Source organism: Babylonia areolata, chromosome 19 (genome assembly GCF_041734735.1).
Source record: "Babylonia areolata isolate BAREFJ2019XMU chromosome 19, ASM4173473v1, whole genome shotgun sequence".
In the NCBI taxonomy this organism is placed as follows: domain Eukaryota; kingdom Metazoa; phylum Mollusca; class Gastropoda; order Neogastropoda; family Buccinidae; genus Babylonia; species Babylonia areolata.
In genome coordinates, this window is record NC_134894.1 from 21,533,264 (window position 1) to 21,553,263 (window position 20,000).

Consider the following 20,000-nt stretch of genomic DNA (forward strand, 5'->3'; position numbering starts at 1 on the left):
TCTTTTATGTTGTCATGCCACATTTTCCTTTACCTCCCTCTCTTCCTGCTTCCTGGTACGGTGCCCTGCAGGATGGTCTTTGCTAGCCCGTCGGATCTTGTGACGTGTCCTTACCATTTAAGCTTCCTCCTCATGATGACGGTAAGGAGGTCATCGTGGGGTCTAATGGCTTGGGTGATCTTCTGGCGGACCTCAGTGTTCGTGACTTGTTCAGTGTATGAGATATCTAGTAGCTTTCGGAAACAGCTTATTTCCGTGGACTGGATCTTCTGGATCTTGGCATTGGGAGTCCATGTTTCGCTCTCTCTCTTTGAAATGTAAATGGGTTTGAATCAGAAATCTCCTTATCATCTTCTTTCCTGAATTTTCCTCAGCAGCACGGAACGTTGGTAAGGGTCTTGACCTGGTGTACTTTGACGACCTATAGGGACAAAAACCCCTCAAGGCCAAGATGCTCAGGGTTTGGGTCTTGGTTTGGTCATGGTTACGTTGTTCGAGGGGGTGAGCGTTAGAGGTCTGTCCGCGTCCATCAGGGAACAAAGGGAGGGAAGGAAAGCAATGAGTTAAGTAAAGACCTCCCGTCTCATGGCTAATCCCAAATGGCGAGACGTACTGAAAATGATAAACAAAAAAACAACAACAACAACACAAAAACAAACAAACAAACAAAAAACAAAAAAAAACAAAAAAAAACAACAGCCGAATATATAGATAGATGAATAAATGGATGGACGAATGAATGAATGAACAAACAATCCAACAAATAAATAAATAGTGAATAAATGAATTATTGAATAAATAAATGAATAGATAAATGAATGTATAACTAACTGACTAATTGACTGACTAACTAACTAACTAACTAATGACTAACTAACTAAATAAATAGTAAACACATCAAGCCTTTTGAAAAAGGGATACATCTTTCCTTCAGTATCTCCAAGATATTATTTTTGGTCTCACCGAGAAACATGTTGTAACAAAAAAGGTAACGCAACACAGCACAACACAACACAGCACAGCAAAACACGGCACAGCACAGCACAACACAGCACAGCAAAACACAGCACAGCACAGCACTATACAGCACAATATTCCAAAAAAAAGGGGGTGAAAAGGTAAATGAAATCTTGACTCTTCAATGGTTAAATCTTCCACGCTGACGGTCAATCTGGTCTCTGCAGAATTCGAGTGATGATACATCGTTGCTGTGAAAATACACAACGCAACGCAACGCACTGCAACGCAACACAACACAACACAACATAATTCAATACATATCTCTCAAAAACGGCGTTAAAAGGAAATTAAATCTTGACCCCGGAAAGGTGTAAACCTTTCCACGTGGACGGTCAGTCAGATTCCTGTGAGGACAATGAGGACAGATACATCACTGCTATGAAAATGCAATACAATACAATACAGTAATCCTATACACCCCCTCCACCCCCCACACCCCCACACACACAGATACAAAAACGGGGTGGTAGGAAAATGAAATCCTGAGGCTTGAAGGTGTAAGCCTTCCTTTCCACGTGGATGGACGGTCAGCCAGGTCTGTGTGAGTGTGTGAGGACAGTGAGAGATGCCCCATCACGGGTGTCACAGACGTTGAGACCAAACCCACAACGGCTGAAGAAGGAGGGAGAAGAAATAGAAACCCTGACTGAATAAAACATGAGGCTGCTCAGACCACCCCCGTCTGTCCTGTGAGGGTCGTCTTCGGTTTTTTTGTTTGTTTTGTTTTTTAACTTATTTTTTTCTTCTCCTCTTCGAGTTTGTTTGTTTGTTTGTTGCTTGCTGCTATTGTTGGTTTTGTTGTTGTTATTGTTTCTTTTTTTCTGGCCAGATGGAACTTAGGACAAGAAAGAGAGAGAGAGAGGAGAGAGGGAGAGTAAACAAACAGAGAGAGAGAGAACTAACACAGAGAGAGAGAGACAGAGACAGAGACAGAGAGAGAGACAGAGATATCGAGAGAGTGACAGAAAAAAGGCAGAGGCAGAGAGAATGAGAAAAGAGACAGAGGCATGGAGACAGAAAGAGAAGAAAACAGGGGAAGAGAAAGAGATAGGGGAGGGGGGTAAGACAGGTATGCAGAGAGGCAGAGACAGAGAGAGAGGGGAGAGAGAGAGAGAGAGAGAGAGAGAGAGAGAGAGAGAGAGAGAGAGGGGTGGGGGCGAGAGGGAGAGAGAGTTTGCAGACGTGTGTGAATGTTTGTGAGTGTGCAGTGTATCAGAATCAGAACATCGTACTGCTGTGAAAGCTACACATAATCATTTGACGCAACTAAACAGCTAATGATTATACATTGAACAAATCTGATTTATTCTTTTTTTTAAAATCAGTTCTTGCTCTTTTATCAAAACAGTTCTGGGCATTTCAATGGTTGCATGTCTGATGAGATCATGACAAATACACCGAAGCACACGTAAGCTAATTTAGTTTTGCATCACTTGTAATTAAGAATGCCCAGACAAAGTGGCTACGGTGACATTTTTGAAAGACAAGGACTCTTGGCTACATAATTCACTCAAATCTTTGTTCTGTTTTGAAATGCTTCCATCGGGTCGGCGGCGGTATAAAATTCCTCTTGAAAAAAAAAATCCCTTTGTGGTATCCGTTAAAAACGAATTTCTTTTACGGACACAACACAGCTGTTTGCATACTTTCACTGTGATTTGCATATCTTGTGACTTACATTTGCATGCATTCTTGTGATTAACATTTAGCTTTTTATTTCTTTTGATTTTATTTCATTTTATGTCTGCGTTTCACATTTAGATTTCATGCCGAACAGTTCAGTGGAACAAGTTTCCAAGTCTAAATCATTCATTTGCTTCGTTTATTCTTTATCAAAGGTAAACAAATGGTTGAATTTCCCTCATATTAACTCACTCAGTACGGCCAGTCCTCTCTTCTCCTCTACACAGACTCCTCGGATGTCCAGTGGGTGTCTGAATGACCCAACCTTTAGCTTCCGTCGTCAGAATTGTGGTATTATTTGTCCACATTCACGTCTTCAGTATAAGAGCCTTCCGCTTGCAATATTTTGATGATGGTAATTGGGGTGAAACGCTGTTAACGTTGTCTCTTTCGCCGTTCGTATGGAGAGAGTTAAAGTATAATTTACATTCAAAATGTAAACTGAATTCATCTTTATGTGTTTGTACGATGCATATATTTTCTGTTTATGTTTTCGTGTCCTCTCTTTCTAACATATATGCTACTCCAAGAATGTTAAGGGCTAACAAGACAATTTAGATCGTTTAAGATAACTTCTTTTTTTTTTTTTTTTTTTTTTAGAAAGAAGGAAGACTTATAAGATTGGATCATTACATACTCAACGCTTACATTCCCCGGGTATACTCTATCCTGACCCTGGATTGTCATTTCTTGTATATTGTTAACATCCCCCCCGCCCCCTCCACCCCCCACCCCCAAACAAGGTTATTGTCTAAAATAGTTTCAAAGTATCAGCGGTAGACAGAAAGGACAGGCTGATCATCCTTGGGGATTTCAATACCCGCGTCGGCGTAGACTTCTCGTGGCCAAAAGTCATAGGACAGCACGGCACTGGCAAGTGCAACTCCAACGGACTGCTTTTGCTCTCGCTCTGCGCGCAGCATGGACTGACCATTACCAACACCCTCTTCCAACAAGCGGACAAGTACAAGAACACATGGATGCACCCACGCTCCAAGCAATGGCACATGCTGGACTATGTGATTGTCCGGCAGAGGGACAGAGGTGATGTTTCCATTACACGCTCCATGAGAGGAGCAGTCTGTTGGTCGGACCATCGCCTGGTACGCAGCAAGATGAACATCAGACTTGCACGCAAGCTCCAACCAGCCAGGCAGAAACCCCCTAGGAAGCTGAACATCCACCGACTCCTATTACCAAGGACGTGCTGCAGCAGCAAATCCAAGTAGCTCTCCAAGAAATTCCTGCATCAACTGATGTAGAAGAGGTACGGAGCACCTTTAGAGATGCTGTGTACACAGCAGCAGCTGACACACTCGGCTTTGTACAGAGGAGCCACAAAGACTGGTTTGACGAGAACGACTCTGGAATCTCCAAGCTCCTGAACACACTGCATATACGGCATCAGGATCACATTTCCGATAAAGACTGCAAGAGGAAGGAGAACCAGTTCTTGCAAACCAAGCAACTCGTACAGAAGAGGCTGCGTGAGACGAGAACACCTGGTGAGAGAGAAAGTCCGAAGAGTTTCAGTCCGCTGCTGATGCTCATGACATGAAGACCTTCCATGATGGTCTCCGAGCTGTGTTTGGGCCGAGAGTCACAGGATCAACCCCTGTCCGAGCCTTGGACCAGACCACCCTCCTGACAGACAAGAAAGACATCCTTGCCCGCTGGGCAGAGCACTTCAACACCCTCCTCAACAGGGACTCGTCCGTATCAGACGAGGCTATTGCAGCCCTCCAACAGCTACCAGTCAGTGACTCGCTAGCTGCCCCTCCCACCAAGGTCGAGAACCAGAAGGCCCTGAAGCTGACAACGTCAGGAAAAGCACCAGGAGCGGATGGAATCCAGGCTGACATCTACAAGTATGGAGGCGAGGTGCTGACAGACAAGCTGACCGCCCTGTTCCAGTCTATCTGGGAGAGAGGGGAGGTCCCACGGGATTTCAGGGATGCTTCAATTGTCCACATTTACAAACGGAAGGGAGACAAAACATCCTGCGATAACCACCGTGGAATGTCTCTCCTCTGCATCGCCGGCAAGATCTTCGCCCGCATCATACTGAACAGACTGGTTGACCATGTCTCCAACACAGTCATCCCTGAAGCACAGTGTGGCTTCCGCTCAGGCAGGGGAACGTGTGACATGGTGTTTGCCGTACGTCAGATGCAAGAGAAGTGCCGTGAGCAGAACAAGGAGCTCCACATTGTCTTTGTAGACCTGACTAAGGCCTTCTACACGGTGAACCGCCGTGGTCTGTGGAAGATCCTCCTAAAGTTCGGCTGCCCAGAGAGCCTAATCCAGCTGATTACGTCTTTCCACGATGGCATGCAGGCGAGAGTACAGGAAAATACTGACATGTCGGATCCGTTCCCTGTGGTAAATGGAGTGAAGCAGGGCTGCGTCCTGGCACCCACATTGTTCTCCATTCTCTTCTCTGCCATGCTGATTGACGTCTTCCAAGACTGTGACCGGGGCATCTAGATTCAGTTTCGCACAGATGGCAAACTTTTCAACTTGCGGCGACTCCACGCCAGGTCCAGGGTGTTTGAGGTACTGTTGAGAGAATTCCTCTTCGCTGATGACTGCGCGCTTGCTGCACACACCCATGAGGACATGCAGTTCATTATGGACAGGTTCTCAACTTCCTGCAGACACTTTGGACTCACCATCAGCCTCAGCAAGACCGAATCCATGTACCAATCAGCTAGCTCACAGGACGCCAGTGCCTCCCCCCACCTGCAATCAAGATCAATGACACTGAGATCAAGTCAGTCGACAAGTTTTGCTACCTGGGCAGCACCCTATGCAGCAATGGAGCCCTCGATGCAGAAGTGACGCTGCGCATCAAGGCCAGCTCCGCCTTTGGCAGGCTCAATAACAGGCTGTGGAACAACACACGCATCAGGCTCAGCACCAAGATGAAAACCTACAGAGCTGTTGTGCTGACCACCTTGTTGTACTGCTGTGAAACATGGACGACGTATCGCCGTCACATTCAACAACTTGAGCAGTTTCACCAGAGATGTCTACGAAAGATCCTCGGCATAAAGTGGCAAGACAGGGTCTCCAACCTCGAGGTCCTAGAGAGGAGCGGCCTGCTCAGCATCGAACGCCTGCTGATCCAATGCCAGCTACGCTGGACAGGACACGTTGTCCGCATGACAGACAGCAGGATCCCGAAGATGCTTTTGTACGGCCAGCTGAAGGAAGGCAACCGTGAGCGTGGAAGACCCTGCAAGCGCTTCAAGGACACCTTGAAGACAAACCTCAAAGCCTGTGACATAGACATTGATGCCCTTGACCGCCTGATTCTCTCTACCTTTCTGTGTGTCTCTGTGTCTCTATCTGTCTGTCTGTCTGATTCTCTCTACCTTTCTGTGTGTCTCTGTGTCTCTATCTGTCTGTCTGTCTGATTCTCTCTACCTTTCTGTGTGTCTCTGTGTCTCTATCTGTCTGTCTGTCTGATTCTCTCTACCTTTCTGTGTGTCTCTGTGTCTCTATCTGTCTGTCTGATTCTCTCTACCTTTCTGTGTGTCTCTGTGTCTCTATCTGTCTGATTCTCTCTACCTTTCTGTGTGTCTCTGTGTCTCTATCTGTCTGTCTGATTCTCTCTACCTTTCTGTGTGTCTCTGTGTCTCTATCTGTCTGTCTGATTCTCTCTACCTTTCTGTGTGTCTCTGTGTCTCTATCTGTCTGTCTGATTCTCTCTACCTTTCTGTGTGTCTCTGTGTCTCTATCTGTCTGTCTGTCTGATTCTCTCTACCTTTCTGTGTGTCTCTGTGTCTCTATCTGTCTGTCTGATTCTCTCTACCTTTCGGTGTGTCTGTGTCTCTACCTGTCTGTCTGATTCTCTCTACCTTTCTGTGTGTCTCTGTGTCTCTATCTGTCTGTCTGTCTGATTCTCTCTACCTTTCTGTGTGCCTCTGTGTCTCTATCTGTCTGTCTGTCTGATTCTCTCTACCTTTCTGTGTGTCTCTATCTGTCTGTCTGTCTGATTCTCTCTACCTTTCTGTGTGTCTCTATCTGTCTGATTCTCTCTACCTTTCTGTGTGTCTCTATCTGTCTGTCTGTCTGATTCTCTCTACCTTTCTGTGTGTCTCTATCTGTCTGTCTGTCTGATTCTCTCTACCTTTCTGTGTGTCTCTATCTGTCTGTCTGTCTGATTCTATCTACCTTTCTGTGTGTCTCTGTGTCTCTATCTGTCTGTCTGATTCTCTCTACCTTTCGGTGTGTCTCTGTGTCTCTATCTGTCTGTCTGATTCTCTCTACCTTTCTGTGTGTCTCTATCTGTCTGTCTGTCTGTCTGATTCTCTCTACCTTTCTGTATGTCTCTGTGTCTCTATCTGTCTGTCTGATTCTCTCTACCTTTCTGTGTGTCTCTGTGTCTCTATCTGTCTGTCTGATTCTCTCTACCTTTCTGTGTGTCTCTGTGTCTCTATCTGTCTGTCTGATTCTCTCTACCTTTCTGTGTGTCTCTGTGTCTCTATCTGTCTGTCTGATTCTCTCTACCTTTCTGTGTGTCTCTGTGTCTCTGTCTGTCTGATTCTCTCTACCTTTCTGTATGTCTCTGTGTCTCTATCTGTCTGTCTGATTCTCTCTACCTTTCTGTGTGTCTCTGTGTCTCTATCTGTCTGTCTGATTCTCTCTACCTTTCTGTATGTCTCTGTGTCTCTGTCTGTCTGATTCTCTCTACCTTTCTGTATGTCTCTGTGTCTCTATCTGTCTGTCTGATTCTCTCTACCTTTCGGTGTGTCTCTGTGTCTCACTGTCTTCCCTGTGTCTGTCTTTCTCTTCATCTATCTCTGTCTTTGTCTCTCCGTGGTTTGTTCTCTTCCGCTCGCAAGCTCTCTTTCTATATCTGTGTCTGTCTGTCTGTCTCTCGCTCACTCGTCCTCTTTCTCACTGTGTGTGTGTGTGTGTGTGTGGAGACGTAAATCCTGTAATGACTGTCACGGAAAAGAAGTATGACCGTGCTATGGGGGCTGACAGAGCATCGTTAATGGCCTGGAAGCTGCTCGCCCCATCAGGCAGGTCACTCCACATTGTGTGGGACTCCATTCACGCCCTCCCAACCGCCCCCGGCGCTGTCGGCCTGTTCTATTGCTTCTGGCGCAGGCACACATCACCAGGGAGGCAAGCGGCGGCACTTGAAGCTTTTGAGTCATGGACACACAGGAGCCAAGATAATCTCCGCGGCTTGTCTTTGCTAATTAAATGCGGGCATCAAAATCGCCCCGCACACTGTTTTGCTTACTTGTTGACCTGAACTGGGTTTTAAAAACCGAACGCGTCGTGGACTTTGCTCCACGCCGCCCACCCTCCGCCCCCAACCCCATCACACCCCCTCCCCTACCCCCCTCCCCGCCCACTTCAAAACAACAACAACAACAACATATCACTGTCGAAAATAGTCATGCATAACTATTATGCCGCAAAGTCTGCGTCAACATTTCAGTCGATCTGTCAACCAAGTCTCACAAAACGGGAATGTTTTATTTCATACATTGAGTACAATGGTGTTGACACTGATTCAAGAAAACACGTCGGTCGTTGACCGAATGGAATAGGCGGCATGACCTCTTCTTCTTCGGCTGGCAAGGAATGAAAACTTGGTCGGAAAGACGAATAAATGGGGAGACACAGACAGAAGTGGAAGAAGCGGAGTGTAAAAGAGCAATGATGGATGGGGAGACTGAAGAGACAGGGACATTCATGGGCAGCAGATAAAAAAAAACTCCAGTAACGATAACGATGTGAAGACGTGGCTGCACGGAAAACCAGCTCTGACATAGCAACGATGGCATGGCATAGCATCATGCGGCTGTGCATCTGGGAGCTGAAGACTGTTGCGCATTGATGTTAACATACAACCTGATAACAAATGATGATGATGATAATCATTTGTATTTGTATTTCTTTTTTATCACAACAGATTTCCCTGTGTGAAATTCGGGCTGCTCTCCCCAGAGAGAGCGCGTCGCTACACTACAGCGCCACCCATTTTTTGGGGGGATATTTTTCATGCGTGCAGTTTTTCCTATCGAAGTGGATCTTTTTTTTCTACAGAATTTTGCTAGGAACAACCCTTTTGTGGCCGTGGGTTCTTTTACGTGCGCTAAGTGCATGCTGCACACGAGACCTCGGTTTTTCGTCTCACCCGAATGACTAAATTATGATGATGATAATGATGATGATGACAAAATAATAATACTACTAATAATGATAGTGATGATGATAATGGAGATGATAATGATAATGATAATGTAATGGTGACGATAAAAATGATGATGATGATGCAATGCCTTTCCATATAACGCATGCTGAAATGTGCTATACAGTGTAAAAACGGAAGTGTAAAATATTCGTTTATACTTAACGAAACTTAGACATGCAGCCAAACTCTCAAATACTAGTTTACCATAACACACACACACACACACACACACACACACACACACACACACACACACACACACACACGCACATACACACACACACACACACACACACACACACACATACACACACACACTAGGATCTAACACAGGTAAAGAGAATATGCAATTTGTCTTGTTGTTTTTACTGAACTGGACAGAAGATAAGAAAATACACTTTGCTGGTTCATTGGCGAATTCCAGTATTGAAGGAATGGCCCATAGTATATCACTGACCACGGACAGAAAGTTCTGACGAAAGGTATCAGTATCAGTATCAGTAGCTCAAGGAGGCGTCACTGCGTTCGGACAAATCCATATACGCTACACCACATCTGCCAAGCAGATGCCTAACAAGCAGCGTAACCCAAGGCGCTTAGTCAGGCCTTGAGAAAAAAAACAAAACAAAAACAAAGAAACAAGCCAACAACAACAACAAAAAAACCCCCAAAAAAACCCAAACCCAAACCAAACCAAACAAACAAAAACTAACTAACCAACTGAAATAAAATAAATAAATAAATAAATAAATAAATAAATAATATATAAATACACACAAAAATAGCTATTACTTATAACAGTAATATTCATAAGGCGCAAAAAACTTGATGAAGTCAACTGTAAGCGTACAAAAAAAAAAAAAAAAAAAAAAAAAAAGGAAAATGACGGACTGTCATCTTTTATTAACCAACGAAGTGAAAATGACTGACGCCTGGACGGTGTTTTATCCAGTTCTGAATCACTGAAGTTGAGGGGACATGGGCAGGGGCTGGGCCGGGGGATGGTGTGTGTGTGCGTGTGTGTGTGTGTGTGTGTGTGTGTGTGTGTGTATGGAGGTGGGGGGCGGGGGGTGGAGTGGGGAGGTAGTATTTTCATCACTAAAATCAGAATAAAGAAAAGCAGAACAATCTATTATCTTCAATAATTTAGATTGCAGAATCAAAGCAATAAAGAAGAAGAAAAAAAAACAGAAGAAGAAAAATCCACTCGCTTTCAGTAGCCTGGCTACAGCGGTGAGAGGAAGCCATGGTGTGGATATAAAGATATACAGGGAACAACCCTCTTTCTCCTCATCTTCTTCAATGCAGTGTGCAGGTCCTTGGCGGATCTGCCTCTCTCTCTCTCTCTCTCCGCTCCTTTCTCTGTTCAGATCTACACGTACACATCTCCAAAGCGTCTTTTCACCAGAATCGCCTTCAATCAATACCGCAGCCTCTCACAACGTCCGCCCTCTTCTTTCTGTCTTTCATTAATCCTGTGCCTTGTGTGCCCATTTACTTGAATAGTTCTTTGAAGTTGAATGGGAGATGTTGTTGTAGATGGACGACACCCTTTCAAGCTCTTTTAAAACGCCATCTTCTTATGTATTTTTCACAGTTGATGTGCTGTGAGCTGAATGCTGGGATTCTTCTCATTAAAAAAAAAGAAGTTATCTCCTTATCACATTTTCTCAGTGGACGCTCTCTGAAATGAATGCTGTATTACTATTTTTTTCAATGGTATATCGACAGACGGTTGTAGTTATTGTTATTGATGCCGCTGCTGTTATTGCTGGCATTACTACTGCTGCTGCTTCTACTGCTACTGCTACTGCTTGTACTACTACTGCTGCTGCTGCTGATATAGTGGTCTGAGTCAACTATTTCTACACTATATCAATGTTAGGTTTGTTTCAAAGTCAAATAGTGCATATAAAAGTATTTTTATGGCAGGTGCGATAGACAGAGCCTACAGCATTGGCCTTCAATCCCAGGGTCCTGGATTCGACTCCCAGCTGCGGCTGGGGGGTTACGGGCGGAAATGTTTTAATTTGTTTTGATTTGATTTGAGCTGAGCCGAGCTGAGCTAATCTGATTTGATTCAGTTCAATTCAGTTTGGTTTAATTTGATTGATTTGTTTAATATAAATCAATTTAATGCACTTTCATTCAATTTATTTTATTTCAATCTTTTGTTTTTTTTCCCCCTGATCCCTTAGGTTCCCACATGTGCTGATCTGCTAGTGCCTGGATCCATTTAGTGCATATGCATATGCAAAACATCAAATACACATGTTATAGATCCAGCAATCCATGCCATTGTTCAGTGGGTTATGGAACATGAACGCATTCATTATGCATACCCTTGACAACGGAGAATTGCTGCTCAATTAAAAGGCAAAGGTAAAAATGGCCACACGCGTAAAATTCTCCTCGTTATACGAGTGAACGCGGGAGTTGCAGCCAAATCTTGAAAGAGTACCGTCGATTGTTATTTCTAACCTCCCATATCAGGCTTACATTTCCATTGGTTAGTCCTCACTTTGCAGTCCCAGCAAACTGAAACTGAAAAAGTGCAGCTCAAGAGTGCCTGAGTTAAGATAACCAGCTTCAGAAAACTTGCCCACAGAGAACGTTCCTGGTGTTGGAAGTGACCGTACAATAAACACAGTGACAGTTAGCTCCAAGCTCAGCCACGCTTCTTGCTGGACCAGTGGGGTGTGGGGTGGTGGGAGGTATCGTCACAACCAAACGCATCAGTATAGCTTTATCCTGTCACGTATAACCCTCTGGGTACTGAGCTGGAACGTCCTGCTTTCAGAAACATCACGTTCTTTCTCTTCGCGTCCTGCCCGTCTCCCTTCGTCAATTTCCTTTAGTGCTTCGTCTTCTCTTCTTCTCCAAATAAACAGGCGAAAGACATCTTTAGAATTCCTCTTACATGTGAAAACTGAAAACCGATCGGTATTCTTATTTTACCTGAATTTCATGTATCTTAATGTTAATGTACTAATTCTATTGGCGTTACATATGTGCATGCATACGTGCCTACATCCGTGTGTGAGTGTGTGTGTGTGTGTGTGTGTGTGTGTGTGTGTGTGTGTGTGTGTGTGTGTGTGTGTGTGCATTTTACTTATATATACGATTTATTCCCTTGATGTTTTTATTAATATATTTTTGCACAATACCTTATGGTCTTAACGTGTGTGTATGTGTGTGTGTGTGTGTGTGTGTGTGTGTGTGTGTGTGTGTGTGTGTGTGTGTGTGCGTGTGCGCGCATGTTATTTTTAGTAATATATACCCATTTTTGTGTGTGGATGTTTTCATTTGTAAATATTGTTGTGCAATACCTTATTGTCTTAACATGAGTATGTGTGTGTGCGGAGGGTGGGTGGGTTAGTCTATCGTCAGCTATTGGGAATTCTTATTTGACTAGTTTTAATCTCTTCTTATGTTGCGCATGATGATTTTATGCCAGTGTTTACAACGAGCCTTTGATTGCACAACTTAAGTTCCACGTGGATTAATGAAGTGTTTTTGATTTGATTGATTTGATTTGAACTGTACAAATTTTCACTCTTTCGGTGTTGGCTATCGAAGGGACATAACTCAGCCAAGCTTCAGAGCTCCTTCAAATCAATTACGATCATGTTGTTTACAGCCCAGCAGACCGCAGTGGGGCAATTATACACGTCAGTGCTGTAGAACCAGTGGAACACAACACAAAGTAATGATAAATGATAATAATAATGATACTACTACTAATAATACTGATCAATATGAAGGTTTATATAGACAATACCCACATCTCAGATGGGGCTCACCACGGTTTACAATAAACTATACAGATTTAAGGTTAAGTCATTTTAAGTATGTACAAATAATAAACACAGGCAATATCACAGTCTCCAGGATCCTGGAATCTGAGCTGGTATCCCTGATCCAGTTTAAGTTTCGATTTTCTAAAGGAGGCATAACCGCGTTCGGACGAATCTATATACGCTACAAGACATCTGCTGGGCATCTGCCTGGCAGCAGCATAATCCAACGAACTTGTTAGGCCTTGAGTGAATGCATATCTGTGTACCTATCAGAGAAGACTTCGTTTTGCTACATTTTGCCAGAGGACAACACTTTTGTTGCCATAAGCCTCGGTTTATCGTGCCATTCGAACGACTAGATGCTCAGTTTGATTTTACAGTCAAATTTCAGAGTAAGGGCGAGAGCGGGATTTGAACCCAGACCCTCACGGACACTGTATTGACAGATAAGTGTCTTAACCATTCTGCCACATTGCTCCTTGGTATCCATGAAATAAGGGGAAGTAATATGAGTCGTATCCGTGTTCCCAGAAACTGTCAACCACAGCAACAAAGATGACGCTGTCTGCAGGGAGACTGGTGATTATCTCTGGGGAATTGGCCGTGTAACAGGTCACTACTTTCCGTGCTTGATGTGAGGTCCGGTCCTTTCCCGCTGGTATCACCAGTGTCCGGTGTTCCTTTCTGTCGCTTCCCTGTGTGTACACTTTGGTTCCTGGTCATTGACTACCCCGGTTATTCTCTCATTATTTTCCAACTGAACAATAAACCGAGTCCCTGTGAGCAGCACACACTTGGCACAATGTAGATGAACCCATGGAAACTATAGTGTTGAACTCTGGCAAAACTGTGGAAGAAATCCACTCTCATAGGTACGCAAATACACACACACACACACACACACACACACACACACACACACACACACACACACACACACACCACACACATGATATACATATATATATATATATATATATATATATATATCATGTGAGTTATGCTGCTGTTAGGCATCTGCCTTGCAGATGTGGTGCAGCGTATATGGATTTGTCCAAACGCAGTAACGCCTCCTTGAGAAACTGAAACAAAAACTGAAACTATTTTGCACATGATGATAATGATGATGTTACCAATGAATTAACGATCATGCTTCTTTTTATGTAATGTCGTACTCATAACATATCTATAAAAAACGAAAGAAAATAATTCAAGGAGCTGTGATTTATCTATATATAAAGACAAAATGTGTGATACAGGGACGCGGTGCCTTTTCTCTATTGACCATAAACGCAGACAAAACATCGGCTCTAAGAAATATAACTTTTTGTGTGATCAGCCATCATAATGCATTGTAGGAGCAGAAAAAATAATGCGTGCCTTTTTAGTGTTCCCTCATCTGAACATGTTATAAACCAGTGGAATCGAACAGAGAGGGAGAACAGGAGCTGTAAATAGGACTTACCAGTCTCCGATGACTCACGATGTGAAAGAAGAAATAAACTAATAAGGAAAAGAGAAAGGACATTCGATTTGTGCTACAGAAAATCCCTCGTGGGATGCCAATAGGGGTCTTTCGGTATAAATAGCATACTCGCCTTCGGGAATACTTTGAATTAGAAATTTCCTCTTTTCGACTGCTTTCTTTATTTCCCTTTTTTTTCTTCCATCACTATTGTCTGTCATTTGTTTCTGCCTTTCCAGTCCATTCCCCTTTCTTTGTTCAGCAAGCATGAAAACTTTTTTTTAATCTCTCTTTTCCGCAGTATATGCTGCTCTTTCTGTATTGCTTGCCCTGATGATTAGGTGGTGATGTCGCAAACACTGGGATGGGCACTAGCTATCCATTCTGCAGTGTTTATTGCTTATAATATGGCATGCTTGTGTATTTGTCTTTACTCTGGCTCTGAGGTGTATTAATTGATCCTGTGATAACGATTTTGTAATCTGGGGATGGTAAATCTATCGGAATGGATGACTTCCTCTGCACTATATAGTCTTATTTGCATCAAAAAGGCTTAATGGTCAAGATGGTGGGTCATGGACTGTGTTTCTCTCTCTCTCTCTCTCTCTCTCTCTCTCTCTCTCTCTCTCTTCAGCTACAAAACGAGACAGTCATCATATCGGAAGCAGATACATTACTGAACAACTGATGACACACACATTGGGATGTTTGGTTGTCAGAAAGGCAGTCATTATTTCTGGTTGCTAGGGAAACGCTTCACAGGGAATGCGAGGGGGCGGGCGGGTAGCGTTTATTACACAGACATCAACACCGCTTTAAGGTCTGTCACACACGGGGACATTGTTCGTCGGGAAACGTTGCAATAAAGCTTTAGACCTGTCACACACAGTGACTGCAGCAGATACATGTGATTAAATGTGGACACATGTTATGTATTGGTCGCATGAACATAGCTGAAGAATGGAACGGCACAGTGATTAAAAATCATTGTTCCACATAATAAAAAAAAAAATATGGGTACAGCCTAAGCGCAATCGCTCATGAACAGAATTAAGTCACAGACAATTAAACACAGCTAAACGCCTGTCGCACTCCAAATAGCATTTTGCATCTTGATGTGACAGTCTCGCGGTTGAATGTTTTGTACTCAGTCCTGATATGACCCTGTGCGGTCAGTTGAACTATAAGCAACAATGTCATGCCATGTCACTCCTGGCTCGTAGCCACAGCTTCCACTGTGCGACAGTCTTACGCTCAGGCGTCCACCAATACTGTGCTCACGTGCAACGGAAGTTTGACTCTTTCCACATGTCAATCAAAAAGACTCTAACCCTTGTATTTGCATGCGTCTTGAGCTCTGTGCGTGAGTCTGAATATAAAGTCTGTCTTTACGCTGACAGGTTTTAGGCTGTGTTTCTGCCTCTGCGAATGAGCCGTATCCCTGTGTTGATCATGCTTGGAGTTTGTATCCATGTGTTCATAGATACACGTTTTCCTTGTTTGCGATAGGTTTTAGGGCTGTGTATGTGTACCTGTCACTAAAATGCTATTTGGAGTGCGACAGGCGTTTAGCTGTGTTTAATTGTCTGTGACTTAATTCTGTTCATGTGCGATTGCGCTTAGGCTGTACCCATATGTGGAACAATGATTTTTAATCACTGTGCCGTTCCATTCTTCAGCTATGTTCATGCGACCAATACATAACCTGTGTCCACATTTAATCACATGTATCTGCTGCAGTCACTGTGTGTGACAGGTCTAAAGCTTTATTGCAACGTTTCCCGACGAACAATGTCCCCGTGTGTGACAGACCTTAAGCGGTGTTGATGTCTGTGTAATAAACGCTACCCGCCCGCCCCCTCGCATTCCCTGTGAAGCGTTTCCCTAGCAACCAGAAATAATGACTGCCTTTCTGACAACCAAACATCCCAATGTGTGTGTCATCAGTTGTTCAGTAATGTATCTGCTTCCGATATGATGACTGTCTCGTTTTGTACCTGAAGAGAGAGAGACAGAGAGAGAGAGAGAGAGAGAGAGAGACAGAGAGAGACAGAGACAGAGACAGAGACAGACAGAGAGGGGAGGAGGATGGTGGTGGTACGAATTCGCTGTGTGTCTAGTATGTACTGTTACAATAAATGTCAATATGTATAATTAGTGCTGATATAAGAATTATCAATGTGGCAGTAAATGTCGTTTCTGAATTCTAAATGTCTGCAGCAAATATTGTCAGTGAGTTATGGGAACCGCTGTATGAATATCTGTGTTTTGTTGTAAATGTACTATAATTTGTTGTACATATTGCTATAATTTATGTAATGTGATGTTTACAGTAATTATTCGAACTACCTGCCTAGGGGTACTTGCGTGAGACTGTGGCGATGTTTGGAGTGCTGCAAAACGTTCCAGATCCCAAGGCTGCTTCCAATAACCGATTTGCGAAAAGTCCATTTTTCAGTTTCAGTTTCAAGGAGATGTCAAAACACGAGGACTGATCCACAAACGCTACACTACACCAGCGTTTGAAAAAGAAAGACGGATGCCGGCCTTTAAAAAAAAAAAGAAAAAAAAAAAAAAAAAAAAGTGGAGCGATGGCCTAGAGGTAACGCGTCCGCCTAGGAAGTGAGAGAATCTGAGCGCGCTGGTTTGAATCACGGCTCAGCCGCCGATATTTTCTCCCCCTCCACTAGACCTTGAGTGGTGGTCTGGACACTAGTCATTCGGATGAGACGATAAACCGAGGTCCCGTGTGCAGCACGCACTTAGCGCACGTAAAAAAAACCCATGGCAATAAAAGGGTTGTTCCTGGCAAAAATCTGTAGAAAAATCCACTTCGATGCGAAAACAAAAACAAAAAAAACAACAACAAAAAAAAACAAAACAAAAAACAACAACACCTGCATGCAGGAAAAAATACAAAAAAAAGGTGGCGCTGTAATGTAGCGACGCGCTCTCCCTAGGGGAGAGCAGCCCGAATTTCACACAGAGAAATCTGTTGTGATAAAAAGAGAAATAAAATACAATACAATACAACCCAACGCGCTGGTCAGGCCGTGAGAGTTTGCCCTAGGTTTGTTTAGAACTTAAACATAAAATGGAATAGGAACAATTGAACAAAATAAGCAAATCAGTAAACATTTCAAAACATAACAAATTATAAGACACGTAGAAAACACCCGGAAGCTCTACGGATGAGTAGAGGACCTGCAGCGTACAGCTGCCTTCATCGCGGAGACTGGTGATGTCCATCTAACGGATGAGAAGAAGAAGAAGGGGGAGGAGGAGGTGGAGGAAGAGGAGAAGGAGGAGGAGGAGGAGGAGAAGAAAAAGAAGATAGTGATGATGATGATGATGATGATGATGATGATGATGATGATGATGAAGAAGAAGAAGAAGAAGAAGAAGAAGAAGAAGAAGAAGATGATGGTGATGATGATGATGATGATGATGATGATGCTGAAGAAGAAGAAGAAGAAGAAGAAGAATCTGAACAAGAAGAAGAAGAAGAAGAAGAATCTGAACAACAAGAAGAAGAAGAAGAATCTGAACAACAAGAAGAAGAATCTGAAAAGAAGAAGAATCTGAACAACAAGAATAAGAATCTGAACAAGGAGAAGAAGAAGATGATGATGATGGATGATGATGATGATGATGATGATGATGGTGGTGATGATGATGATGATGATGAAGAAGAAGAAGAGAAGAAGAAGAAGAAGAAGAAGAAGAAGAAGAAGAAGAAGAAGAAGAAGAAGAAGAAGAAGATACGTGGTTGACAAATGATTGAAATGAAAAGAAACTATCCTTTGTCCTACGGCAGCTTTGTTCCTCACGTGCCGTGTCCCTCCCACCCATAGCTGTAGGAAACGTGACAGATCATGTCATGGACAGAGTGGCAGGGACAGTGGCAGGCATCCATTCCCAGTATCTCGATAGGCAGCTGACTGATGCCTTACCTCAGCTGCTGAACAGACACCAGGTAGACAGACATCATACCACTGCAGGCTGACGGCAGCAGTGCCAATGCAACAAGGTCAACGGCGCCAGAATTAATTGCAATGTTTTTAAAAGCGAATATGTGAAATGCTTTTATTTCAGAACATATGTTCATTACTCTTGTTTAATTAAGTTATCCGCGTGTGTGGGGTGGGTGGGTGGGTGGGTGTGGGGGTGGGGGGTGGGGGTGCGGTGCGGGTGTGTGCTGATTATCTGGTTGTGGTTTTCCGCAATTCATCTTTATTCTTATCTTATCTGTCTATTATAATCATTGTGCAGTATAGTAGGCTATGTTTATAATTATATTCAAATAATATTTCTTAATTCTTTCTGTTTTTACATTAAGAATACTAGTTTTTACCTGCAGTGTGTGGATGTATGTATGAAACGATGTATGTGATATTTTTTACATTTGTATCTTCGTAATATTTTGTAGGGGCTGTTGTTGGCTTTTACAGTTATGGTCCCCATGTTGTTTACTTGTCTATGTTGTGATAATGCACCTGACCAAATTTCTCCAGTTGGAGATAATAAAGTTATTCTTATCTTAGCTTATCTTATCTTAGAACACAAGGGCATGGGAGAGGGGAAGAGAGAGGGTTGAAGGGCACATGGGGAGGGGAGGGAGGGTTGGAGTGGTGTCAGTGAACAGACTAGATGGATAAAGAGTGAAGAGAGTCCAGCCCAGCCACTGTTAGTCGTTCCAGACACGCCAGACGACTGTCACTGGTCATCTGTCTGTCTGTCTGTGTGCCAGCCTCTCAATGCGGGGCAGCACAGTGAATTGTTTTCCGCTGCCCTGCACTGCATTTCCCAGTAATACCTCCGTGCTTACTATTAATATCATAATTATCATCATCGTTACTCCTCCTCCTACTACTACTACCTTAAATTTAATTTGTCGAATTTTACTGGCGTGATATATGTTGTGTGTGTGTGCGTTCGTGCATGCATGTGTGTGTATCAACCAAAACAACAGCAACACAAAAAAACAAACAAACAACCACAAATTAAGAAATAACTTTTTCTTTTATCCATGTCATAGTGCTGGCACATCTTATCATATTTTTTGTCAGTATACTGTAGAAGGTGAAGAATGTCCGTGGTGCATAAGCGCTTAGTTAGGATTTACGTGATATCGTGCACAAAAAAAAAAAAAAAAAAAAAAAAAAAAAAAAAAAAAATTGCTGCTGGCATCACGAGGAGCTTCTTTTTTTTTTCTTCTCTCTCTCTCTCTCTCTCTCTCTCTCTCTCTCTCTCTCTCTCTCTCTCTCTCTCTCTCTCTCTCTCTCCATGATTGTGTCCCTGAGACAATGCTAATTTCTTATGAATTTCAAATCTTAACATGCTGATCAATCATTAGTGATCAGGTTTAGAGGTTTTGGCATTGTGTGGAGTACTTGTTGAATTTACTTACGTAATGACTATGTTTATGAATAGTTCCGATAAGTCTTTTAAGATTTTTTTTTTAGGGGAATTGATAAAGAATCCATGGCGACGAAGGTGTTGTCCTCTGGCAAAATTTGTGTAGAAGAAATCCACTCTCATCGGTGCACACACATATATCTGCATGCACTCAAGGCCTGACTGAGCGCGTTGGGTTATACTTCTGGTCAGGCATCTACCTAGCAGAGGTTGTGTAGCGTGTATGGATTTTTCCGAACGCACCGACGCCTCCTTGAGAATCTGAAACTGAGACTGGTGCACGGTACACCGATTTGTTTCTCACTCCACCACAATGTGAATGGGTACCTGACGATGGATGGGAACGGCTGAAGGAGAGGATTCTGCCCTGATTTCATATGCCGTGCCCAGTGCA